The sequence below is a fragment of the Chiloscyllium plagiosum genome, unplaced genomic scaffold (assembly GCF_037043375.1).
Source record: "Chiloscyllium plagiosum isolate Xiang-an unplaced genomic scaffold, Cpla_swu_hap1 HiC_scaffold_9, whole genome shotgun sequence".
Classification (NCBI taxonomy): Eukaryota; Metazoa; Chordata; class Chondrichthyes; order Orectolobiformes; family Hemiscylliidae; genus Chiloscyllium; species Chiloscyllium plagiosum.
In genome coordinates this window covers 54,868,860-54,896,856 of record NW_028270147.1, presented here as the reverse complement: position 1 = coordinate 54,896,856, position 27,997 = coordinate 54,868,860, and the positions used below count along the sequence as shown (strand labels likewise).

The 27,997-nt window shown below is 42.4% G+C and overlaps 1 long non-coding RNA gene across 1 annotated transcript in view; it reads right to left on the bottom strand.

Moving 5' to 3' along the window:
- LOC122554774 (uncharacterized) overlaps nucleotides 1-8,430 on the bottom strand; it is a 72,294-nt gene extending 63,864 nt beyond the window's left edge. Inside the window, exon 1 of the long non-coding RNA XR_015758045.1 lies at nucleotides 8,293-8,430. This is a non-coding gene — a long non-coding RNA (uncharacterized LOC122554774). The remainder of the gene's footprint in view (nucleotides 1-8,292) is intronic.
- Nucleotides 8,431-27,997: the final 19,567 nt, after the last annotated feature.

The window sequence follows — 27,997 nt, the reverse complement described above, 5'->3', positions numbered from 1 at the left end:
ATTTGATAAGGTTCCCCATGGTAGGCTTATGCGGAAAGTCAGGAGGCATGGGATAGAGGCAAATTTGGCCAGTTGGATAGAGAACTGGCTAACTGGTCGAAGTCAGAGAGCGGTGGTAGATGGTAAATATTCAGCCTGGAGCCCAGTTACAAGTGGAGTTCTGCAGGGATCAGTTCTGGGTCCTCTGCTGTTTGTAATTTCTATTAATGACTTGGAAGAGGGAGTCGAAGGGTGGGTCAGTAAATTTGCAGACGATACGAAGATTGGTGGAGTTGTGGATAGTGAGGAAGGCTGTTGTCAGCTGCAAAGGGACTTAGATATGATGCAGAACTGGGCTGAGGAGTGGCAGATGGAGTTCAACACTGTCAAGTGTGAGGTTGTCCATTTTGGAAGGACAAATAAGAATGCAGAATACAGGGTTAACGGTAGGGTTCTTAGTAAGGTGGAGGAGCAGAGGCATCTTGGGGTCTATGTTCATAGCTCTTTGAAAGTTGCCACTCAGGTGGATAGAGCTTGTAAGAAGGCCTATGGCGTATTAGCATTCATTAGCAGAGGGATTGAATTCAAGAGTCGTGAGGTGATGTTGCAGCTGTACAGGACCTTGGTAAGGCCACATTTGGAGTACTGTGTGCAGTTCTGGTCGCCTCATTTTAGGAAAGATGTGGAGGCTTTGGAGAGGGTGCAGAGGAGATTTACCAGGATGTTGCCTGGAATGGAGAATAGGTCATACGAGGATAGGTTGAGAGTGCTAGGCCTTTTCTCATTGGAACGGCGAAGGATGAGGGGTGACTTGATAGAGGTTTATAAGATGATCAGGGGAATAGATAGAGTAGACAGTCAGAGACTTTTTCCCCGGGTACAACAGAGTGTTACAAAGGGACATAAATTTAAGGTGAAGGGTGGAAGGTATAGGAGGGATGTCAGGGGTAGGTTCTTTACCCAGGAAGTGGTGGGGGCATGGAATGCGCTGCCTGTGGGAGTGGCAGATTCAGAATCATTGGTGACCTTTAAGCGGCAATTGGATAGGTACATGGATAGGTGCTTAAGCTAGGACAAATGTTTGGCACAACATCGTGGGCTGAAGGGCCTGTTCTGTGCTGTATTGTTCTATGTTCTATGTTCTAGAGAGAGAGAAAGAGAGAAAGAGAGAGAGAGAAAGAGAGAGAGAAAGAGAGAAAGAGAAAGAAAGAAAGAGAGAGAGAAAGAAAGAAAGAAAGAGAAAGAGAGAGAGGAAGAGAGAGATGGGAATGAGAGGAAATGGCAAGGAGGGAAGACACAAAATGGCAGGAAGGAGAGTTGAGTTAAGGCAGCTAGATTTGAGAAGTAGGAATTCTACTGTGTCTCATTAAGACACCGCTGACTCAGATTTAAGGTCAGAGGCAACTCAGTTTGCTCATATGCTCACTGCTCAATCACCCCCTAATTTGCCTGTAGATGGGTCAACAAGCTTCTCCACAACAGCCTGAAGAGATCAAAGGCAAAAGCTTCCCCTGTGTTCTACAGGAGACCTACTGAGGCCATGGACATTGAACAATGACAGGAGAAAGTGGTCAGAGTTTTCCTTCCTGTGTGGGGGTGTGGTCCAAAGCCAGATGAGCTCAGTCAATGGAGGCCAAGGTGACACTGCAAACAGAAGACCATTAGTCTGGCACTCTAAAATCTTTTTTTCAGGAACCGAAAGTGACTTGTTTTAATTTTGATGACAGTGACATGAGCACAAAAGCAGTGTTAAGTGCTTCCATCTCTTCTGCCATTCAATTCTTAAGGTACTGATTAATAAGGTAAAGCTCAGAAAATTTCATAAGGAATGTCTCTGAGCCATGGTGGATCTGATGACTGGAATCTCACTTAACACAATCCTTCAACTAAAAATGAGAAAATTCTGCCCACAGATTAATTAAGGAAAGCTAGCACTGATTTGCTAAGAGCAATATTTGATAACGTTAACAGAGATATTGCTGATAGCAATGCAGTTGATGTGGTGTGTATGGACTTTCAACAGGCAATTGATAAAATACTAAACAAAAGTAGTAACAAAACATTTAGAACTCATGGAATAAAAGGGACAGTAGCAGCATTGTGATAAAATTGACTGAGTGACAGGGAACTGGGAGCAGTGGTGAATAGTTGTAGACGTCAGATAAAATTAATAGGAGATTTACTGGAGGTGTTCAAAATCATGAGGGATCCAGACAGAATAAATAAAGACGCATATGTTTCCATTGAAAGAAGAATGCTGAACTAGAGAATGCTGATTGAATGTTTTTGGCAAAAGAAGCAATGTCAGTAAGAGAAAAAGCTTTTATTTTCCATATCAAACTGGAAATATACCCCCTGACAATATTGTGCTCAGCTCCAATTGTAGCTTTCAAAAGCCAATTGGATGAAAAACTGAATTGTTCTTGCAGAGAGCTGGCACAGGCATGTCATTGTGGTGAATGGCCTCTTTCTGCACTATAACCTTTATGCAATTCAATCATTCGAAGAAGTGAAACAGAAAAATATTTTATGCAGTTATTACATACATTAATTTGTCCAGTGGAAATCTAGATATAGTTGCACAAATTAAATCGCCTGTGAAAAAGTACATTTCTTGACTTTGATGAATGATTTAGCGCTACTTTCCATTGGCAGTAATTGAAGTAAAGTTGTGCACACAAGCTGTTAAGATTACAAAATTCTTAGCATGCAAGATTCATTGTTTTGCCTCAGAAAACAATCCTTGGTTCACAGAGCCCTCTGTCTTCCACAGCACTGATATCAATGTAAAGCAATGCACTTTTAAAAACAAAGAAACAGAAGGTTAATGTAGGATATGCAGTCACATTAGTAAAACTGATGAATGCAGATAATACATTTGTTTTACATCTAATAATTCAGAATAAAGAGGCACTATTATACTAGAGCTGGCTAATAATAAGGAAAAAGACAAAGACAGAGATTATCACCGTGACCTGAAACTCCTCAGACGGCATCCCTTCCTTTGTGCTTGAGTTTGACGATGCTATGGCTTTAAGAAGTTATTTTGTCCTGGGTTTATTTTTTGAAGAGAGGTTTTAAGGCAGGAGATACTGAGCAGTCTACCAGAACCACTAGAGTAGATAGCTTGTAATGCCTTGTTTTTTTTCAAAAAAGCTGGAACAATAGATGCAGCCTGAATGGGTGTGGTCAAGCTCTCCCAGGCCCGTTCTGTTCTTAGCTGCCTGGACCTTATGTATGCTTACCTTTTCCTCTTGGCTAGTTGCATGATTTCTTCTGTCATCCACGGTTCATGAATCATGACTTTTCTATCCCTTGTTTTCAAAGGGACATGCCTGTCCTACATATCTTCAACCTATCTTTGAAAGCCTCCCACATATCAAATGTGGACTTCCCTTCAAATAGCTGCTCCAATCCACATTTCCCAGCTCCTACCAAATTTTGAAATAATTGGTCTTGGCCCAGTTTAGTACTGTTCCCTTAGGACCACTCTCATCTTTGTTTACGAGTATTCTAAAACTTACAGAATTGTGGTCGCTATTCCAAAAGAAATCCCCCACTGCAACTTCTATTACCTGGCCTGGCTCATTCCCCAACACCAGGTCCAATATGGCCCCTTCCCTAGTTGAACTATTGACATACTGCTCTAGAAAACATTCCTGGATGCTCGTTACAAAATCTGCCTCATCCAGACCTCTGACACTAGGTATATTCCAGTCAATGTGGTGAAAATTAAAATCTCCCATCACCACCACCCTGTTGCCTCTACATCTTTCTATAATCTATTTACCTTCTTTGTTCCTCTACCTCACACTCACTGTTGGGAGGCCTGTAATTCAATGTAAATGCACCCGTCTTATTTCTCAGTTCCACCCATAACACCTCACAGCTCAAGCCCTCCATAGCATCCTCCTTTAGCACAGCCGTGATATCATCCCTGACCAGCAATGCAACTCCTCCCTAACTGCCACACCACCTTTTACTTCCATCCCTGTCCTGTCTAAAGCCTGGACTATTTAGTTGCCAATCATGTCCTTCCTTCAACCAAGTTTCTGTGATTGCAATAACGTCATACTCTCAGGCACCAATCCAAGCCATAAGTTTGTGTGCCTTATTCACTACACTCCTTGCATTAAAGCATATGCACTTCAGACTACCAGTTCCTTTGCGATCATCTGCTCTCTGCCTACTCTTCCCTTTCGTAATGCTAACTTCATGAACCTGTTCCTTACAGTCTCTAATTTCCACCTCACTGTCTGTTAGTCTTCTCTTCTAATTCCCAGCCCCCTACCACATTAGTTTAAACCCTCCCCAGAAGTAGCAAAAACTCCCCCAAAGACATTAGTTCCAGTCTGGTTTAGGTATAGATCATCCAATTTGTAATAGTCCCACCTTCTCCAGAACCATACCCAATGTCCCACAAACCCTCCCTCCTACACCATCCCTCAAGTCATGTGTTTGTCCTACCTATTCTTTCATTTCTACCCTGACTAGCACGAGGCACTGGTAACAATCATGAGATCGCTACCTTTGAGGTCCTCCTCTTTAACTTCTCTCCTAGCTCCCTGAATTAGGCTTTCATGACCTCCTCTCTTTTTTACTTATATCGTTGGTGCCTATATGCATCAGGACAACTGGCTGTTCACCCTCCCCTTTCAGAATGTTCTGCAGCAGATCGGTGACATCCCTGACCCATGCACCTGGGAGGCAACATATCATCCGGGAGTCCCGTTTTCAGCCACAGAACCGTTTATCTACTCCCCTCACAATGGAATCCCCTATGATTATGGCCCTACGAGTCTTTTTCCCGCCCTTCTGAACAGCAGTGCCCACCACAGTGCCATGATCCTGGCAACAGCTGCCTTCCCCGGTGAGCCATCTCCCCTAACAGCATCCAAAACGTATACCAGTTTTAGAGGGTGATTATCTCAGGGGATACCTGCACTGCCTTCCTACTCTGTCAGCCTTTTGATCACCCATTCAATGTTTCCCTCAGCAATTCTAATCTGCGGTGTGAGCAATTCATTAAACATGCTATCCACGACATCCTCATCATTGCAGATGCTCCACAGTGAGTCCACCCTCAATTCCAGAGACATTATGCAGTCAAATAAGATCTGCAGCTGGGCACACTTCTTCCAAGTATAAGAGTCAGGGACATCAGCCACATCCCTGAGCTCCCTAAACTCAGCACCTTACATTTACCTTTACAATAAGAAAAAGTTAGGGCCTAGGCTACCTTCTTAACGGTTCTGGTCTGGTCCGTAACAGGAGGGCAGGTAGGCAAAAGACTCATTGCAGGAAATGCCTCCTGTGTCTTTAAAAACATATGCAGTGGATCAAAGACAGCACACACAAAATCTCTTGTGGATACCAAAGACACAGGCCCAAAGATATACCTGGCATTGCCGGCAGGACAGAGAGCTGGTTAAAAGTTCTCTAACCCTTTTCTATTTTGTTGGGCTGGAGAATGTAATAATGCAAGATCCACACTCTTCTGCTTGTGATGAACAGCTACAGGCTTTTGTTGAACATAATTATATACAGAGGACGCTAGAGGAGGACATCTTACTTGAGTCACAATGACCCAGGTGCCAGTTCCATGTGAACTTGTACCTGACTCTCCACCTTAATGCTTCAATAAGCTCGGTAGCTACAGAGGGTGGAAAAAATGTCATGGATACTATTGCAATGCACACTGTAAACTCTATATTTAAATCTTGCGTTGAAATTTGAGATGCAATAAATAGGCAATAACTGTCTGGTTAAAATGTTCCAGCTTTGTGCACGTGTGGTAGAAACACATTGGCTGTGACTTCATCAAATGCTGAGGGGGTATTTTGGTGATTCCTTTTGCATGTAAAATTACATCAGTGACTTTATAAAAACATTTGTTCTACCTTTGTCAGTTGTTTTGTTCTAATTTAAATACTGTGGTAGCTAGGAGGTCCATGCTTTCTCTGTGTGTTGTGTCTTTAAGTTTAACAAATGATTCATAGTTGAGCATATTTATGAATTATTCGAATTCTGTCTCTCTGTGGGACAAACTACTCCATATATCAACTTAAATACAACTCAAATATTATTATTGTGTGACAGCATCAACTAATAGATGAAAAGAATGACAATGTGGCCCAATAAATCAGAACATTACCATTTAGAAAATTTCATGAAAACCCCTTAAAATTTCTTTTGGCCACTGGTTTTGACCCAGCTTCAAAGAAACAGAACTGATTGCAATTGTTGGCAATTTCTTTGACAAAGCCACTGTTGTAAAGTTTATCAAACTAAAACCTATGCTTTCAATAGTCTGTATAAAGAGAGACATGGAATACAAAAGTGTCAATGTTTTGTTAAACCTACGTACCAGTGCAATCTTATTATTGAGTGATTCCAAATCTGGGCACCAGAAGAATGTGATGTAAAAGCAAAATACTGCAGATGCTAGAAATATGAAGTAAACAGAAAAACTGGAGAAACTCGACAGATCTGGCACATCTGTGGAAAGCAAAATAGAGTTCATGTTTCGAGACCAAAGACTGGTCTTTGGAACTGGATTCTTTTCCCATTATATATAGCTTGTGTTTTAAGAGAAATAGAGGGTTTGTTGCAGCTTCTTGCAATGCTCAAATTGAAGTGGCTTCAGTGCATGCAAACTAATCAATATGTGATTTTAATCTCTGCCTACCAAAATTTGTCCTGTGGGTCTGTTTTGACAAGCAAGTCAAATTCATGCGTTTGCCATGTCTCTTTCCCAGGAAGAGATCAGCCTGTCAATCTATGTCCCCTGCTGCTGGGATTCCCACTGACTGCTGTTTACATTTCTGTGCTTCCACTACAGCTTTACTCCAGTCTCTCTTTGCACTTGTGATTCTCTATAGATCTTGCTTGATTGGGTTCCCATCAATGGAGTTCTTTCGTGACTTAGCCCACTTATGCTCCTTCATGTGCTTGCCAATATGTATTTTCTGAGTGCATGCTTTTTCCCTTTCTCTCTAATTACCTTCATTTAAATAATATTTCAGTTATTGAGGGCAATTGGTTTTTCGTGTTGCTAATTGCATCCTCTATTAGGGGCTTTCTCCTGTGTTATTTTTCACTTCTGTATTAGGTTTATTTCACAGATCAGTGCCTAGCTAAGTCCATTGCTGGTCAGTCTGCATGATCATTGAGCTTCACTTGATGTATTTCCCACCTCTGTGTTTGGTTTGCCGGGCTAGCTTTGCGATTTGCCATCACTGTCTTCACTTCAGGCTCTTAACACTTGTTTCCATTTCCATGGCTCTGGGTTTCATTGCCACTCTGTCAGAATGTGAACTCAGAACTTTTGTGAGTGAATTCAACAAAGGCCTGTCTGAATTCTGCTAATAATGCATAATTGGCCTTTCTTCTAACTGACTCAGTGGGCAGAATCTTGTTAAAGTATTGCCACCTCACCTACTGGCTAGACAACTGACAAGAGACTTGCAATATATCATGATTTGGAGATGCCGGTGTTGGACTGGGGTGTACAAAGTCAAAAATCACACAACACCAGGTTATAGTCCAACAGGTTTAATTGGAAGCACACTAGCTTTCGGAGCGCTGCTCCTTCATCCGGGGTGATTGTCCTCAGTGGTTAGTGACAATCACCTGATGAAGGAGCGTCACTCCGAAAGCTTGTGTGCTTCCAATTAAACCTGTTGGACTATAACCTGGTGTTGTGTGATTTTTAATGCAATATATCATGGACTGGTTGGGCCGAAGGGCCTGTTTCCACACTGTAGGGAATCTAGTTTAAATCTAATCTAAATCTCAGTAAGGCCAATGTCTATCAGGTAGTAGTGCTGCCACCAGCTAGCCTTCCCTTGGAAACAAGATTCTGGGGTCAGATTAGATTAGATTAGATTCCCTACAGTGTGGAAATATGCCCTTCAGCCCAACCAGGTCACACCAACCCTCTGAAGAGTAACCCACCCAGACCCATTTCCCTCTGACTAATGCACCGAACACTATGGGCAATTTAGCATGGCCAATTCACCTGACCTGCACATCTTTGTGACTGTGGGAGGAAACCAGAGCACCTGGTGGAAACCCACACAGACACGAGGAGAATGTGCAAATTCCACACAGACAGTTGCCCGAGGCTGGAATCAAACCTGGGACCCTGGTGCTGTGAGGCAGCAATGCTAACCACTGAGCCACCGGAGTGACCCTCCCCAACCCAGCTGATAATAGGTCCACACCACTTGACCTATCATGTAAGCTGTATAGCAACAACATGCTTGCAAGTGGGTTCATACCTGGCCCTTAATCAGTCACTTAAGGATTTACCGGTGGCAGGGGACGAATGTCGATCATGGGCCTTCTTGTTCAGAATTTGATTCTGATGGAGATGAGAAAATGATGGGGTTCAGGCACAATATCACCCTGCTTAATTAATGCTCTTCCTGCCTTGCCAGCAGAGAAAGCAGAAGATTCTGTCAATATCCTGCAAAATATGAAAAATATAAAAGACCAAAATGGTATCAAACATGCAGGTAACCATTTGCAGTTGTTGCAATAATGATACCTTGAAACACATTGACCCATTCACTCATCTGTCGTCAAATACAAATGTATTGTCACAGATTTTGTAGTTGTAATTAGGGTGAAACTGAATAACATCTGCCATCATTATTTGGTGAGACTGACAGCAACTTCTTTTATCCTAATATCTTCAGCTAAATGTGAAATCTAGAAGTAGCTGTGAGCGATTCACTGTGTCCTCGAGGTGTGCTGTTAGAAATTTTAGCCAATGGAAATCTTGCTTCTCAGTATGCTGTTAAAAGTTTTAGCCAATGGGAGTCTTAAAAATCACTAGACCTGATGTAATTTATTTTTTTTAAAACAGTGTATCACTAACAATTCTTTTTGAAGAATTTCTTTGGCTCTGAAAAAAATGTTACATTTAGGGCCTATACAATTTCCCCATTATATAAAGAGATATCAGAAAATTTCTTTTAAAAAAAAAGATTTGATTACACTATTTCACCTTTGACTTAGTACCATGTGTACATCAAAATAATTAACGTATTTTACCTCTTAATATATTTGTGAAAATTCTTCAATGTGATTGGCTAATTAGCCTGCTTGATGGCATCAATGTTCCCTAGATTGCATATTGCCTATAGCTGCCACCAGAAATAAATTGCAATCAAGTAATGTAAAATCCATGCCTGAGAGATTCTGTATATTTTGGGATCAGTGATGAGCACTGTCACTTTGACTGCAAAATCCAAGCTATTATATTCCAGGCAGTAACCAAATGATCAGAAAAGTGATAACAACTGCACCAAATGAAATTGTTGGAGAAAGGAGGATAATTTCTTCACAGCAACTAATAAAACAAGTGTCGTTATCCATAGTGTAGATATGTGCACAGTTCTTCCTAACAGTTTCTAAAATACTTCTGTTCCTTTCAAGAATGCGTTACTGTCAGTCCAAATCCTCTGAAAACCAAGCCTTCCTTCATGTCAACTACACTGTAAATTTGTTTTCAACTCCACTTGGACACTAAATGTGATCTCCAAAGCATTCACTGTACATCTCATCTTTCAGACACATTGCCAGCATTAATATTCTTCTAGCTATTCCAACAAATCAAAAGACCAGGTGTCCAGAGAACAGTTGTCATGGTAACACAATCATAAAACTTGCAAATCTTATTTAGGGTTAGTGTTGATAAGACCAACCTTGGATATTAACTCTTATATGAAGAGTATTCTGACATTCATGAAAGAAACTGTCAGTTAAATGAAAACACATCATACTGTATAAATATTTATCTCTATAGTAATATTAAGGAAATTTCAGCAAATTCCATAATAATCAGCTTTCTAGATATTCTTCAACAGTTTAAATGTCTGTGTGCTTTTGCCTTGAAAGACGACACAACCTCCTTTAACTGCCAAGAAGCTAATAAATTTTAATGGTCCTCATCATGCCAAATGCAACTCTACCTCTTGTTTTACAATCACCCATTTGTTTAAATAACTTACCAAAGAGAGATGATCGGCCTTGTATCTTTTCATACCATGTTGTATAAAGACTAGTTACTAATGCTGAGGAGTGCATTAAATACCATACCATTATACTGGGACACTTGGAAGTCTCAAACCCTACTACTGAACCTGGCATCTCTCAGTTTTGCATGAGTGGCACTGGGGGAGGGCCATGGTTAAGCAAGCATGGTTCCTTGGGACAGCTGGCCAGTTAAATGAGCAGCTGCGTCCCCTGAAATCATATTTTAGAGTCCCTGGAAAATGAACTTTTGTGTGTGGAGATGTGACTAGGAAAGAGCAGGTCTGTTCTCAGTGCATTTCCTTTGGATAGCTAGGGACTGTTTTGGAGAGCTAAGGCCCCAGAACACTTTTGGGAGAGGTAATGCATTCTCTGAGATTATGAAACAATGGAATACTTATGAATGAAAAGTGCATGAGTTCATTTTTAAATCATTCCTGAAACGTGCACATTGCAGATGAGAGCAGCAACTGTTGCCAGTTCCTAACTGCGCTGGAGAAGGGAGCTAACTTCTTGAACCACTGCAGTCCTTGGATGTAAGGACACCCTCAGCACAGTGAGGGAGTGCCAAGATTTTAGCCCAATGACAGTGAAGGAACAGCAACATAGATCCAAATCAGGATGGTGTGTGGTTTGGCAGGGAACGTGCAAGTGGTGATATCATCTGCTCTTTTCCTTCTCGGTGGCAGGTTTTTAGGGTGATGCCATAAAAGCCTTGTTAGATTATTGTGTGCATCTTGTAGGCAGTACATATTACTACAACTGTGCACTGGTAATGAAGTGAGTAATTGTGGAAGGTAATGAATAGGGTGTCATTCAAACAGGCTGCTCTGTTCCCCTAGATGTTCTTCCCCTAGACAGTGTATTTTTAGATGCACATCCTTCCAAGCAAGTGGGGAGTATTTCATTTCATTCCTGACAAGTAAATGGTAGTCAGGCATTGGGAAGAGAGGAGGTGAGTCACTGACTACAGAATTCCTTACTTCTGAGCTGTTCTTATAGCCACAATATTCGTTTTGCTGTTGCAGTTCAGTTTCTGGTCAATGGTACCAGGATATTGATAGTTGTGGATTCAGTGATGGTAACACTGTTGAACAGTAATGTGAGATGGTTAGGCTCTCTCTTGTTGGAGCTGATCATTGCCTAGCACTTGTGAGGCATGAATACCCCTTGCCACCTCTCAGCTCAGGATTGGACATTGTTCAGGTCTTGCTATTTATGGACACGGGCTGCTTCAGTATCTGAAGAGGTACAAATAGTGCTGAACATTGTGCAATCATGAACACTCATTCCCACATCTGACCTTATACTGAAGGGAAGGTCATGAATGAAGCAGCTGAAGATGGTTGAGCCTAGGACACTACCCTAAGGAACTGAGGACTCTTGTGGCATGGTGGTTGTGTCCCTACCTCTGAGCCAGGAAGCCTGAGTCAAGTCCTACCTGCTCCAGAGTTGTGTTGTAACATCTCTGAACAGATAAATTAGGACACTACCCTGAGGAATTGAAGGTCCTTATGGTGAAGTGGTGGTGTCCCTAACACTGAACAAGAAAGCCTGGATTCTTCAAGTTCCACACACACCAGAGGTGTGTAATAATAGTCGAGTAGATTGATTGAAAATGTCTACCCTGAGAAATTCATGTACAGATATCCTGTGACTGAGATGATTGAATTTCAACATCAACAACCATCTTCCTTTGTGTTATATATATGCCCAACCAAGCAGAGTGTTTTCTGCCTGACTTATATTGACTCCAGTTTTGATGGCATACTCAGTCAAATGCTACCTTGATGTCAAGCATATTCGCTTTCACCATACTTCTATGGTTCACTTCTTTTGTCCGTGGTTGGACTGAAACTGTAATGTGTAAGGAGAGATGTGGACCTACTGAGCGTCAACCAGCAGGTTATTGCTGAATATGTCACTGCCAATGACCCCTTCCATCACTTTACTGATGACTGGGATGATGAATGCAACTTCCATACCTGGCAGAATGAAGATCTGTCAAAACTATCAAAACTGTCAAGGAACTGACCAAAAATGTCTGGAGTTAAAAACAAAACCATTGTGCTCGTTATTTCAGAGTGCCTGTTTGCAAAAACCATTGAAATATTTGGACCATATGATTGACTTTCCAAACTATCATCTTCAAAATGGATGTCTGTCAAGTAGACATTTTGATAGACAGCTCTAACTGTTTATAGAATGGAAATATCTGTGTTCATAAGAGTTTAGTAGAAGGAATTTCAATGTATTGAATGTTAAATTGTACCAATGTGGATGTGCCTTTGTAATAGTGACATAATGTTATTTTCTATCAGGAAGCCTCCTGATGTATGCCTATTCTGGACAACAGATGAGTTGGTATGGAAAGGGAATGACAAAGGCTGGTGCATGGGGCTATAGGGTCTATGGAGTTTGGGTAGGGCCAAAGGGCTCGAGGATGTTTGACAGTATAGGATGGCAGTGGGCAAAGAATGGAATGGGAATATCAGGGCCAGTAGGGATGGGTAGATATATAAAGGGTATCATAGGATTTATGATGAGCCATGTGGAAGGGATAATGGATAACCAGTGGAATGGGGGATGTCGGACTATGAATAGATGGGAAATGGTGGGTGTAAGGGAACATGGAGAATGACATAGAGCAAAAGAATGGCACAGGGCATGAGAGTCCATTGCAATTGGCATGAAGAGTGTGGGGCCATGTGAATGCAGACAGGACATTAAGTGGATTGCTCAAATGTCCTTTAGGAAAGGAAATCTACCATCCTTACCTGGTCTGGCCTACATGTGACGCGAGAGCCACAGCAATGTTGTTTGACTCCCAACTGCCCTCTGAAATGGCCCAGCAAGCCACTCAGTTGTATCGGCCGCCAGAAAGTCACAACAAAGAAATTAAACCAGACGGACCACCTGGCATTGACCTTGGAACCGGAAAAGACAATGGCAAAAATACAATCAGCCCTTTTGGCCATGTAAAATCCTCCTTACCAACATTTAGGGGCTAGTGCCGAAATTGGGACTTCACGTCAAGGAGCAGTGTGGCTAGAGAGTGGCAGTGCTGGCCAGGAATGTAAGAAAGAAGTCAAAACCCCGGTTGGTATCTATCTGCTTGGTATCTCTCAATGTTCAGTTTCTAAAACTGCTGGGTACCAATCTACTGAGAAGCATAGCTTCTGCCATGGTACAGTCAGGACGTTCTCCATTAAGGAAGAGTGAGGGAATAAGTGGGGCTCCAACCTTTACACAAGCTGTGACCAAAACACTTCAGACTTTGGGTGGGCAGACAGGAAATGTACAAATGCAAGTTTGTGTGGGTTTAGGAGACAAATCTCATTTGTCACTATCTGGGGATTTTAGGACAAAGCAAAAGAAATATTTCTCTACAGATCCCTGCCATTGATCAGGTACAGTTCTTGACATTAACTTTCATTTTTCTTTGCGCTGTAATGTTCCCAAACGCTCAGAAAAGCACCAGAATTTATTTAATATTGAGGAGTTTAGAAGACATTTTAATGTTTTTCTATATATGATTAACACAATTTTATGTTGTATTTGGAATTTGAAATAAACTGTGCGTGGGAAATCATGTCTCACTAATGGGTGGCATGGTGGCTCAGTGTTTAGCAAAGAACAAAGAACAAAGAAAATTTACAGCTCAGGAACAGGCCCTTTGGCCCTCCAAGTCTGAACCGATGCAAATCCACTGTCTAAACCTGTTGCCCAATCCCTAAGCAACTGTATCCCTCTGCTCCCCACCTACTCATGCATCTGTCCAGACACATCTTCAATGAATCAAGCTCAGTCAATGGAAAGTGTGTCAATTTCTTTCCCCTGAGCATAAGCCAAGGCCCCATTTCTCAATCCTAGGTCAGGTGTGGAGAGGTGAGAGGAATTGCATGTTAATTGCACAAACCCAGCCATTATATATAGCCACCTACATTTCTAATTTAGTTGGGGGACAGCAGGCTGAATTGAGTTGGGCTGGGTGACCCAGGAAGAGCAGAGGAGACTATCAATTCCCATGCCCGCTGCTCTCATCCCCTTATTCACCTCCATGCCTCTTTATTTTTATTCATTTGTGGGACTTGGATGTCACTGGCTGGCCAGCATTGATAACCCATCCCTATTTGCCCTTGAGAAGGTGGTGGTGAGTTGCCTTCTTGAATTGCTGAAGTCCACTTGCTGTGGGTTGACCCACAATGCTGGTAGGGAGGGAATTCCAGGATTTTAACCCAATGACTGAAGGAACGGTGGTATATTTCCAAGGCAGGGTGGTGAGTGGCTTGGAGGGGAACTTGCAGGTGGTAGTGTTCCCAAGTACCTGCTGCCCTTGTCCTTCTAGGTGGAAGTGGTCGTGCGTTTGGAAGGTGCTGTCTAAGGAACTTTGAATTTCTGCAATGCATCTTGTGGAGAGTACGCACTGCTGCTACTGAGCGCTGGTGGTGGAGGGATTGAATGCTTGTAGATGTGGTGTCAATCAAGCAGGTTGCTTTGCACTGGATTGTGTCAAGCTTCTTGAGTGTTGTTGGAGCTGCACCCATCCAGGCAAGGGGGGAATATTCCATTACACTCCTGACTTGTGCCTTGTAGATGGTGGATAGACTTTGGTGTGTCAGGAGATGAGTTACTCGCTGCAGTATCCCTAATCTCTGACCTGGTATTGTAGCCACTGTGTATGTGGTGAGTCCAGTTGAGTTTCTGGTCAATGGTAATCCCAAGGATGTTGACAGTGGGGGATTCAGTGATGGTAATATCGTTGCATGTCAAGCGGTGGTGGTTAGTGTCTCTTACTGGTAATGGTCATAGCCTGGCATTTGTGTGGCATGAATGTTATTTGGCACTTGTCAGCCCAAGCCTGGATATTGTCCAGGCAACATCCTCGTAAACCTTCTCTGCACCCTCTCCAAAGCGTCCACCTCCTTTTGGAAACGTGGTGACCAGAAATGTACATAGTATTCTAAATGCGGCCGAACCAATTTCTTGTACAGGACGAAAGTGAGGAGTGCAGATGCTGGAGATCAGAATCAAGATTAGAGTGGTGCTGGAAAAGCACAGCAGTTCAGGCAGCATCTGAGGAGCAGAAAAATCGATGTTTCGGGCAAAAGCCCTTCATCAGGAGGCTGATGGAGTGGTTTTGCCCGATACATCAATTTTCCTGCTCCTCAGATGCTGCCTGAACTGCTGTGCTTTTCCAGCACCACTCTAATCTTGACAATGTCTTGTACAATTTTAACATGATCAGCCAGTTCTTATACTCCATACCCCATCCAATGAAGGCAAGCATACTATATGTCTTCTTGACCACTCTATCTACCTGTGCAGCAATCTTCAGGGTACAATGAACCTGAACTCCCAGATCTCTCTGCTCATCAACTTTTCCCAAGGCTCTTCCGTTTACTGTATAATTCGCTCTAGAATTAGACTTTCCAAAATGCATCACCTCACATTTGCCTGGATTGAACTCCATCTGCCACTTTTCCGCCCAACTCGCCCATCTATCTATTCTCCTGTATTCTTTGACAGTCCCCTATGCTTTCTGCTACTCCACCAATCTTCGTGTCACCTGCAAACCTGCTGATCATACCAACAGTGCCCTCTTCCAGATCATTTATGTATATCACAAACAACAGTGGCCCCAGCACTGATCCCTGTGGAACACCACTGGTCACCTTTCTCCATTTCGAGAAACTCACTTCCTCTACTACATTTGCTCAGCCCGTTCTTTATCCACCTAGCTAGAACATTCTGCACACCATGTGACTTCACTTTCTCTATTAGTTTACCATGTGAAACCTTATCAAGTGCCTTACTAAAGTCCATGTATATGACATCTACAGCCCTTCCTTCATCTATCACTTGGTTACTTCCTCAAAGAATTCTATTAAGTTGGTAAGGCATGATCTCCCCCGCACAAAACAGTGTTGCCTATCACTGAGAAGCCCATTCTTTTCCAAACATAAATAGATTTTATTCCTCAGTACCTTCTCCAGAAACTTTCCCACCACTGATGTCAGGCTCACTGGTCTATAGTTACCCGGAATATCCCTACTACCCTTCTTGTACAGGGGGACAACACGAGCAACCCTCCAGTCTTCCAGCACCTCACCTGTATTTACGGATGCTACAAAGATATCTGTCAGGCCCCAGCTATTTCCTCTCTCACCTCCCCCAGCAACCTGGGATAGATCCCATCCAGTCCTGGGGATTTGTCCATCTTAATAACCACTAGCCTACCCCTACATTTTCCCTACTTATGTCAATGTGATCCAGAGTAATCAAACTTCTATCTCTAATCTCAGCATTCATCACGTCCCTCTCCTCAATGAACACTGATGCCAAGTAATCATTCAGAATCTCACCCATTTTCTCAGGTTCGACACACAGCCTTCCTCCCTTATCCTTTAGTGGATCAATCCTTTCTCTAGTTACCTGCTTGCTTCTTATAAGAATAAAAGGCTTTGGAATTCTCCTTAATTCTGCTCGCTAAAGCTATTTCATGACCCTTTTTAGCCCGCTTGATTCCTCGTTTAAGACTGGTCCTACTCTCCCTATGTTCCTCCAGGGCCTGTTCTGTTCCTAGCTGCCTGGACCTTGTGAATGCTTCCCTTTTCCTCTTGGCTAGTCGTACGATTTCTCCTGTCATCCACAGTTCATGAATCTTGCCTTTTCTATCCCTTGTTTTCAAAGGGACATGTCTGTCCTGCATATCTTCAACCTATCTTTGAAAGCCTCCCACATATCAAATATGGACTTCCCTTCAAATAGTTGTGTCCAATCTGTATTTCCCAGCTCCTGCCTAATTTAGATATAATTGGCTTTGGCCCAGTCTAGTACTCTTCCTTTAGGACCACTCATCTTTATCTACGAGTATTCTAAAACTTGCAGAATTGTGGTCACCGTCCCCAAAGAAATCCTCCACTGCAACTTCTACCACCTGTCCTGGCCCCTTCCCTCATCGGACTATTGACATACTGCTCTAGAAAACTCTCCTGGACGCTTCTTACAAATTCTGACACTAAGTGTATCCCAGTCAATATGGCGAAAAGTAAAATCTCCCATCGCCACCACCCTGTTGCCTCTATATCTTTCCATAATCTGTTTACCAATTTGTTCTTTTACCTCACGCTCACTGTTGGGAGGCCTGTAATACGGCCCCAACAATGTAACTGCACCATTTTTATTTCTCAGCTCCACCCATAGTGCCTCACTACTCAAGCCCTCCATAGTGTCCTCCTTTAGCACAGCGTGATATCATCCCTGACCAGCAATGCAACTCCACCCCCTCCTTTTACTTCCCTCCCTGTCCTGTCTGAAGCATCTATTTCCTGGAACATTTAGTTGCCAATCACCATGCCCTTCCTTGAACCAGGTCTCTGTAATTGCAATAACGTCATACTCCCAGGCACCAATCCAACCTGGGTTTCATCCGGGTGCTCCAGTTTCCTCCCACAGTCCAAAGATGTGCACGTTAAGTCAATTGGCCAGGCTAAATTGTCCATAGTGTTAGGTGCATTCATCAGGAGTAAATACGGGGTATGGGAATGGGTCTGTGTGGGTTACTCTTCAGAGAATCGGTGTGGACTTGTTGGGCCGAAGGGCCTGTTTTCATACTGTAGGGAATCTAATCTAAAAAACTTGATTGAGTTTGAAGAAGTGACAAAGAGAATTGATGAAGACAGAATGGTGGACATTGTTGAACATCTTACTGTAGTCTATGTAGACAAAGTTACACATGGTAGACTGGTTAGCAAAGTTACATCACGTGGAATACAACTAAGTTTTTGAAGAATTCATGAAGACGGTTGATGAGGGCAAAGTTGTAGACGTGATCTATATGGACTTCAGTAAGGCGGTCGACAAGGCTCATGGTAGATCAGTTCGCAAGGTCAGATCACATGGAATACGGGGAGAAATAGCCATTTGGATCCAGAATTGGCTCGAAGGTCGAAGACAGAGGATGGTGGTGGAGTGCTGCTTTTCAGACTGGAGGCCTGTGACCAGTGGTGTGCCACAAGGATTGGTACTGGGTCCACTGTTTTTTGTCATTTATATAAATATTTGGATATGAACATAGGAGATACAGTTAGTAAGTTTGCAGGTGACACCAAAATTAGAGGTGTAGTGGACAGTGTAGAAGGTTACCTCAGAATACAACAGGATCTTGATCAGATTGGCCATTGGTCCTTCGAGTGGCAGGTGAAGTTTAATTTAGATAAATGTGAGGTGTTGCATTTTGGAACAGCAAATCAGGGCAGGATACTTACCCTTAATGGTAAGGTCCTGGGGAAAGTTGCTGAACAAAGAGACGTTGGAGTTCAGGTTTCTTGAAAGTGAAGTCACAGGTAGATAGGATAGTGAGGAAGGCATTTGGTATGCTTTCCTTTATTGGTCAATGCATTGAGTATTGGTGTTGAGAGGTCACATTGTGACTGTGCAGGACATTGGTTTGGCCACTTCTGGGATACTGCATTCAGTTCTGGTCAGCCTGCCATTGGAAGGATGTTGTGAAACTTGAAAGGTTTCAGAAAGGATTTACAAGCATGTTGCCAGAATTGGCAGGTTTGAGCTATAGGGAAGAGGGGATTTTCTCTGGAACGTCAGAGGCTGGCAAATGGGACTAGATTAGGTTTAGATATCTGGTTGGCATGGACATGTTGAATCAAAGGGTCTGTTCCATGCTGTGCAATGCTATGATTCTATAACTAGCCATTTGAATACAGAATTGGCTTGAAGGGAGGAGATAGAGGGTGGTGGTGGACGGTTGGTTTTCGCACAGGAGGTCTGTGACCAGCAATGTGCCACAAGAATGTGGGTGGCACGGTGGCACAGTGCTTAGCACTGCTGCCTCACAGCGCCTGAGACCCGGGTTCAATTCCCGCCTCAGGCGACTGACTGTGTGGAGTTTGCACGTTCTCCCCGTGTCTGCGTGGGTTTCCTCCGGGTGCTCCGGTTTCCTCCCACAGTCCAAACGATGTGCAGGGTCAGGTGAATTGGCCATGCTAAATTGCCCGTAGTGTTAGGTAAGGGGTAAATGTAGGGGTATGGGTGGGTTTCGCTTCGGCGGGTCGGTGTGGACTTGTTGGGCCGAAGGGCCTGTTTCCACACTGTAATGTAATCTAAAATCTAATCTAAAATCAGTACTGAGTCCACTGCTTTTTGACATTCATATAAATGATCGCTATGACTCTATGGCTCTATGTGAATATAAGAGGTATAGTTAGTAAGTTTGCACATGACCCCAAAATTTGTGTTGTTGTGGACAGTGAAGATTATCTCAGAATACCATGGGACCTTGATCAGATGGGTTGATGGATTGAGGAGAGGCAGATGTAGTTTAATTTAGATAAATGTGAGGTGCTACATTTCAGAAGGACAATCAGATTAGGACTTATACACTTAATGGTAAGGTCTTGAGGAGTGTTGCCAAATAAAGAGACCTTGGAGTGCAGGTGGACAGGGTACTGAGTAAGGTGTTTGTTACACATGCCTTTATTGGTCAGTGTACTGAGTACAGGAGTTGGGAGTTCATATTGCAGCACAACAGGACATTGATGAGGCCACTTTTGGAATGCTGCATTCAATTCTGGTTTCCCTGCTATGGGAATGGTGTTGTGAATCTTCAAAGGGTTCAGAAAAGATTGGAAGAAAAAAGATGTTGCCAGAATTGGAACTATAGGAAGAGATTGATCAGGCTGAGGCTTTTTACCCTGTTGTGTCAGACACTGAGGGGTGACCTCAGAGAAGTTTATAAAATTAAGAGGGGCTTGGATAGGGTGAATTGTCAACATCTTTTATCCTGGGTAGGGGAGTCCAAAACTAGAGGGTATAGGTTTAAGGTAAGAGAGGAAAGATATAAAACAGGCCTAAGGGACGTGCGTGTACAGAATGAGCTTCCTAAAGAAGTGTTGGAGGTTGGTCTAGTAACAACATTTAAAAGGAATCTGAATGGGTACACGTGAGGTGGCCAGCACGTTGCTCTTTAATGCCTCCCCCACCCCCCCACCCCCTCCCAGGCAGTCTCCACCTCACCCTATAATCAAGTGTGCCCAGATGGAGTGAATCAAACAAAGCTGAGCAAGCCTTGTTCTTATCTTCGTGAATCTTCTCAACTAGGTGCATGAGTTAAAGCAGTTGTCAAATTGCCAAAATCCAAAGATGTGCAGGTCAGGTGAATTGGCCATGCTAAATTGCCCGTTGTGTTAGGTGCATTCGTCAGGAGTAAATATGGGCCAGGGGAATAGGTCTGGGTGGGTTACTCTTCGGAGGGTCAGTGTGGACTTGTTGGGCCGAAGGGCTTGTTTCCATACTGTAGGGAATCTAATCAAATGAATGGAAGAGCTTAACATTTTCAAGGCAAATAGGACTAGATTAATTTAGGATGTCTGGTCGGCATGAGCGAGTTGGACCCAAGGGTCTGTTTCCATGTTGTATGAACTTATGACTCTATGAACCCTGCTTATTGACCCCTGTACTAATGAAAAAGATTGCCTTGCTATCCATCCTATCTGTGCCCCTCATAACCTTATACATGTCTATCACCGCCTCCAAGCAAACAATTCCAACCTAACTAATTTTTTTCCTCCTCGCTCAGACTCTCCAGTTCAAGCAGTATCCTGGTAAATCTCCTTGTTGAATTGTTAGATTACTCTTGAAGCATTCCTTCACAAACAGAGTTAAAAATCACACAACACCAGGTTATAGTCCAACAGGTTTAATTGGAAGCACACTAGCTTTCGGAGCGACGCTCCTTCATCAGGTGATCACCTGATGAAGGAGCAGCGCTCCGAAAGCTTGTGTGCTTCCAATTAAACCTGTTGGACTATAACCTGGCATTGTGTGATTTTTAACTTTGTACACCCCAGTCCAACACCGGCATCTCCCAATCTTCACAAACAGAGACCTCTTTAAAAAGTTGACCTGACATTTGTAATCGGGTATCCGAACTAATATGATTTACACAAGAGTTTTTGAAACTTGTATGTTTAATGCTGACTAATTTAGATCCTAATGTATATTTAAATGCGTATTTTATACTTGAAAGAATCAAACCAAAAATTTAAAACTCCACAATTTTGACTTTGTTCATTTCCTCATTTTCAAACACAGTTTGATATTAAAAAGCATAATACGCAACACAATTCTACTAATCATATATGGAGTCATGTTAAAAATGTCTTCCAATCGCCTCCATAACAAATAATACATTGGTTCTCATGCTATGCTGGGTAATTTCAAACAGTTTAACCAGAAGATATTGAATGTTGACACCAAGCATTGTTAGCTGAGCAATGAAATACACAACTTTTTTCAATGCACAAACAGCAAACTCTGAGCAACACTATTCCACCATTTTATATAATTATTCTTCCTAATCTGAAGCAATAATTTGCACGTGCAGGCAAACTGTTGTCCTTTTGTAACTGACTATTCGTGTGAATGTCAGTAAGTTATCGGACCATAGAGGCCATTATGAACAGGCCTAATGTTTGTTCTTGACATGAACATCAGAGAATTTTCCTGCAGGATTGACTGAATAGCAATCAGGAGTGAAAACCATGGATGAGTTGTCCCATTTGATTAGCTCAACTGCTGTGAACTGAACCAAAGTAACTCTGCCAACTATGAGACCAGGTAATTCAATATGATGTGGGGTTCAGCACAGGGCTTTTGTGCTATGTAGGGCTCAGTTCTATTCTGGACTAAATCACTGGCAGAGCTCTGAAGCATTTGAGGAATTATTCATTTATTCTAACAGGTTCTGAAAGCATGTGGAGCTTTCAAAAGCAACATAAATGTTTCACAATACAAAAAAATTGGACCTTTTTGCAACAAACACACAATCAGAAAGATAAGTGGTGTTCTTCTCAACTTCAAGACAATATTACAAAGACATTTTCCGTGTTTAGTAAAATCTTTAGAAAAATCAAAGTTTATTGTCCACTGCTGGCAAGTTCCTGTAATGATACTATGTCTCATTTATTTTTGGTTCAAAGTAATCAAATGTTATTGAAATTATTTATCATTTGAACCATGGATGCAATTAATTTTCTGAACTTATCATTGAAATTAGATATTCATAGTGAAAGGATGCTGGAGACATTAAATCTACTATTCTGATATGGCAGTACTGATATATGAAGAAAGATTGGCTCAGTTAGGACTCTCTTCACTGGGCTTTACAAGAATAAGAAAATAAGAACTAGGAGCTGGAGTAGGCAATTCAGCCCCTCGACCCTATTCCACTATTCAATATGATCATGACTGATCTCACTTCTGCCTCAACCCCACTTTCCTGCTCATTCATTTTATCCCTTCAACCCATTAATAATTAAAAGCATCTGTCTCCCCCTTAAATTTACTCAATGTCCCAGTAACTGCCACACTTTGGGGTTATGAATTTCTCAGATTCGGATAAGTTATATCTCCTCCTCTGTTTTAAATCTGCGACCCCTTGTCCTAAAACTATGACCTCATTCCAGATTGCCCCACAAGAAGAAACAACCTTTCTACTTCTCCTTCGTCAATTCCGTTTATCATCCAAAATACATCAATTAGATCTCCTCTCATTCTTATAAACTCGAGAGAGTATGGGTCTAAACTTCTCAATCTTTCTTCATAAGACGAAGCCTTTATCTCTGGAATCAATCTGGTGACCCTCCTCTGAAATTGCCTCCAATGCAAATACCATCCTCAAGTAGGAGGACCAAAATGTATGCAATACTCCAGGTACACTCATGTTAATGCCTTGAACAGATGCAGCAACACATCCTGACTTTTATATCCTATTCCTTTAGCAATGAATGCCAAAATTACATTTACTTTACGTTTTACCTGCTCTATCTTTGCTAGTTTTCTGCAGTTTCTGCATGAGGATGCCCCGATCTCTTGACACTGAAGCAATTTGATGTTTCTCTCTATTTAGATAATAACATGCTTTTCTATTCCTATGATCAAATGGATAACCTCTCATTATCCATTTTAAACTCCATCTGCCAAATGTTTGCTCATTCACCGAACTGTCCATATCCAGTTGTGAATTTCTAACTTCTTTATTGCAACTTACTTTCCCACTTATTTTAGTGCCATCTAAAGTTGACTAGGCTATCATCCCTGCATCGAAGTTATTAATTGTAACCCAACTGGGAAAAAAAAATTGTGTAGTTTTGAACAACAAATAGAGCCGTAACTCATGTAGTTCATGAGCTAGTCCTAACCTGGGACAGACTATTCTGTAGATCCAGCCCTGGGTCTGCTTATATTTTGTTATTAACCTATTTTTTATAATCAACCTGTCCCTATTGCACAGGAGGGAAGGAGGGAAAGAAGGAGAGTGTTAGTCATTGGGGACTCAATAGTTAAAGGCTCAAATAGAAGGTTTATAGGGAACGAACGAGACTCGCGGCTGGTGTGTTGCCTCCCAGGTGCCAGGGTCCGTGATGTCTCGGATCGTATCTTTGGGGTCCTGAAGGGAGATGGTGACCAGCCCCAAGTCGGTGTCCATGTAGGTACCAATGACAGAGGTAGAAAGAGGGATAGGGATGTAGGGCAGGATGTCAGGGTGGAAGCTGAGAGCTAGAACAAACAGAGTTGTTATCTCTGGTTTGTTGCCCGTGCCACGTGATAGCGAGGCAAGGAATAGGGACAGATATCAGCTGAACACGTGGCTGCAAGGATGATGCAGGAGGGAGAGTTTCAGGTTCTTGGATAATTGGGGCTTATTCTGGGGAAAGTGGGACTTGTACAAACAGGACAGTCTTCACTTGAACCAGAGGGGTACTAATATCCTGGGTGGGAAATTTGCTGGTGCTATTTGGGTGGGTTTAAACTAGTTCAGCAGGGGGATGGCAAACTGAGGTGTAGTTGCAGTGCACAGGAGGATGAGAGTAGGAAGGAAAGGGACAGGATTTCAGGGTCACAGGAATGTGCTGGCAGACAGAAAACTGATTTGAAGTGTGTCTACTTCAAGGCCAGAAGTATCGAAATAAGGTAGGAGAGCTTGCAGCATGGATAGGTACCTGGGACTTAGATATTGTGGCCATTTCGGACTCATGGATAGAGCAGAGTGAGGAATGGATGTTGCAGATTACAGGGTTTAAATCTTTCATTAAGAACAGGCAAGGCAGTAAAAGAGGGGGAGGCTTGGCCTTGTTAGTCAAGGATAGTATAACGATGGCTGAGAGAACTTTTGATAAGGACTCGTCTACTGAGGTAGTGTGGGCTGAGGTTAGAAACAGGAGAGGAGAGGTCACACTGCTGGGAGTTTTTTATAGGCCTCCGCAGAGTTCCAGGTAGGTGGAAGTGAGGATTAGCAAAATTATTCTGGGTAGGAGTGAAAGGAACAGGGTGGTCATTATAGGGGACTGTAACTTCCCCAACATTGGCTGGAAATGCTATAACTCTTGTCCGTTGGATGGATCAGTTTTTGTCCAATGTGTACAGGAGAGTTTCCTAACACAGTATGTCAAAAGGCTGACAAGAGGAGAGGCCACACTGATCTGGTGCTTGGTAATGAACCAGGCCAGGTGTTTGATTTAGTTGTAGGTGAGCACTTTGGAGAGAGTGACCATAATTCAGTTAGGTTTAGTTTAGCAATGGAAAGGGATAGGTACATGTCACAGGTCAAGAGTTATCGATGGGGCATGGGCAATTATAATGCGATTAAGCAGGAATTAGGATGATAGAGTGGGGTTGCTAAATGCAGAGGATGCAGACAATTGAAATGTGGAGCTGATTTAAGGAACAGATATTGCGTGTCCTTGATAGGTATGACCCTGTCAGGCAGGGAGGAAGTGATAAGGTAAGGGAACTATGGTTTACTACAGAAGTTGCATCTCTTTTTACGAAGAAGAAGGAGGCTTATGTGTTGGTGAGGCAAGATGGTTCAGATAGGGCGATGGAGAGTTACAGATCAGCTAGGAAGGATTTAAAGAGAGAGTTAAGAAGAGCAAAGGGAGGACACGAGCAGTCTTTAGCAAATAGAATAAAGGAGAATCCTAAAGGTTTCTATAAGTATGGGAGGAATAAAAGGATGATTAGGGTAGGAATGGGGCCTATTAAAGACAGAAGTGGGAAATTGAGTGCAGACCCTGTAGAGATCGGAGAGGTGCTAAACGAACATTTCTCATCGGGTTTCACTCAGGAAAAGGAGAATATTGTAGAGTAGAAGAATGAGGTATGAGATATTAGACTAGAAAGGATCGAGGTTAGTTACGAACAGCTGCTATCAATTCTAGAAGGAGTGAAAGTAGACAAGTCCCCTGGGCCGGATGGGATTTATCCGAGGAGTCCCTGGGTAGCTAAGGAGGAGATAGCAGAGCCTTTGGCTTTGATATTTGAGTCATCATTGTCTACAGGTTTGGTACCAGAGGACTGGAGGATTGCAAATGTTGTGCCCTTGCTCAAGAAGGGCAGTAGAGATGACCCAAGTAATTATAGACCAGTGAGCCTTACTTCTGTTGTAGGAAAGATTTTGGAAAGGATTATAAAATATAAGATTTATAATCATCTAATAAACAACAATTTGAATACAGATAGTCAATATGGTTTCATCAAGGCCAAGTCGTGTCTCACAAACCTCATTGAGTTTTTTGAGAAGGTGACCAAGCATGTAGATAAGGGTATGGCAGTTGACATGGTATACATGGACTTCAGTAAAGCCTTTGATAAGGTTCCACATGGTAGGCTGTTGGAGAAAATGCAGAGGCATGGAATTGAGGGTGATTTAGCAATTTGGATTAGAAACTGGCTTTTTGAAAGAAGGCAGCGAGTGGTGGCTGATGGAGAATATTCAGCCTGGAGTCCAGTTACTAGTGGTGTGCCACAAGGATCTGTTTTGGGACCACTGCTGTTTGTCATTTTTATAAATGATTTAGACGCAGGTATTGGTGGATGGATTAGTAAATTTGCAGACGACACTGAAGTCGGTGGAGCAGTAGACAGTGTGGAAGAATGTTACAGGTTGCAGGGGGAGTTGGATAAACTGCAGTATTGGGCTGAGAGGTGGCAAATGGAGTTCAATGCAGCTAAATGTGAGGTGATGCACTTTGGGAAGAATAACAGGAAGGCAGAGTACTGGGTCAATGGAAAGATTCTTGGTAGTGTGGATGTACAGAGGGATCTTGGAGTTCATGTACATAAATCCCTGAAAGTTGCCACCCAGGTGGATAGTGCTGTTAAGAAGGCATACGGTGTGTTAGGTTTCATTTGTAGAGAGATTGAGTTCCGGAGCCGCAATATCATGCTGCAACTATACAAAATGCTGGTGCGGCCACACTTGGAATATTGTGTACAGTTCTGGTCCCCATATTTTAAGAAGGATGTGGAAGCATTGGAAAAGGTGCAGAGGAGATTTACCAGGATGTTGCCAGGTCTGGAGGGAAGGTCTTTTGAGGAAAGGCTGAGAGAGTTGAACCTGCTCTCATTGGCAAGAAGGCTAAGAGGGGATTTGATAGAGACATACAAGATGATCAGAGGATTAGATAGGGTAGATAGTTAAAGTCTTTTTCCTAGGATGATGATGTCAGCGTGTATGAGGGGACATAACTACAAATTGAGGGGTGATAGATTTAAGACAGATGTCAGAGGCAGGTTCTTTACACAGAGAGTGGTAAGGGCGTGGAATGCACTACCTGCTTATGTAGTCAACTCAGCCACATTAGGGAGATTTAAACAATCCTTAGATAAGCACATGGATGTATTTGGGATAGTGTAGGAGGACAAGCTGAGAACAGTTCACAGGTCAGCGCAACATCAAGGGCCGAAGTACCTGTTCTGCTCTGTATTGTTCTATGCTCTATGTACTATGTTCTAACCTGTTCAGATATATTATTACATACCTCTGAAGCAGGTATTGAACCCAGGCCACCATGGTCCAGGAGTAGGGACACTACCACAGTACCAAAAGAGGACCCTCTTTGGTCTGCTTTATAAAGGTGATGAGTTCCAGCTGGACAGGCCTGCTGCCAAGGCAACCCCTACTCAAAAGTTCTACAAGGTGATTACTTGGTGATTCCTATAGGCCTTTAGGGGTTAGCATTTTAATATAGATTGTAAATGATTGAAGCCCAAGGTCCAAACTCTGTGACATTTAGTTATAGCTTGAGAACCAAAGAAAAACCTATTTATCTCCACTCTCTGCTTTCTGTTAGTTAGCCAATCCTCTGTCCAAGCTAATAAAGTACACTAACCCCATATGATCTTACTTTGTTTCTTAACCTTTTGTCCGGCACCTTATCGAATGCCTTCTGGAAGTCCAAACATACTACATCCACAAAATCCCAATTATCCACTTTGCTGGTTACCTCTTCAAAGAAATCTCGCAAATTAGTCAAGCATGATTTAATCCTCATAAATCTATGCTTGACTTGATGGACTGTGTTTTGACTTTCCAAATATCCTGTTATTACTTGCTTAATACTGAATTCTTAATACTGGTTTCATAATGACACATATTAAACTAACGAGTCTGTAGTTTCTTACTTTTTACCATTCTCCCTTTTTGAATAAGGGTGTTATATGAGTATTTTTCCAATCCACTTCTACCTTTCCGGCATCTAGAAAATTTTGAAATATTCCAACCAATAAATCCACCATCTCTGCTGTCACTTCCTTTAATGCCTGAGGAAGTCGGCCATCAGGCCCTGGGACATCTCTGCCTTCAAACCTCGTAGTTTGCTTAGTACTATTTCTCTAATGACAATGATCGTTCAAACTTCCTCCCTTTCTATAATCTCTGCATTACCTGTTACTATTGGGATGACACTAGTGTCCACCACTCTAAAAAACTGAGGTAAGATATTGAGTTAGTATCTCTGCCATTTTCATGTTCCCCACTATTAACTCTGTAATTTTATCCACCAAAAGCTACTCCTTTCCTTTTTATATACCTATAAAAGCTTTTAACATTCATTTTTATATTTTGCACTCACCTTCTTTCACCATTTACCTTTGCTATTTTTCTATTGCCTTTTTA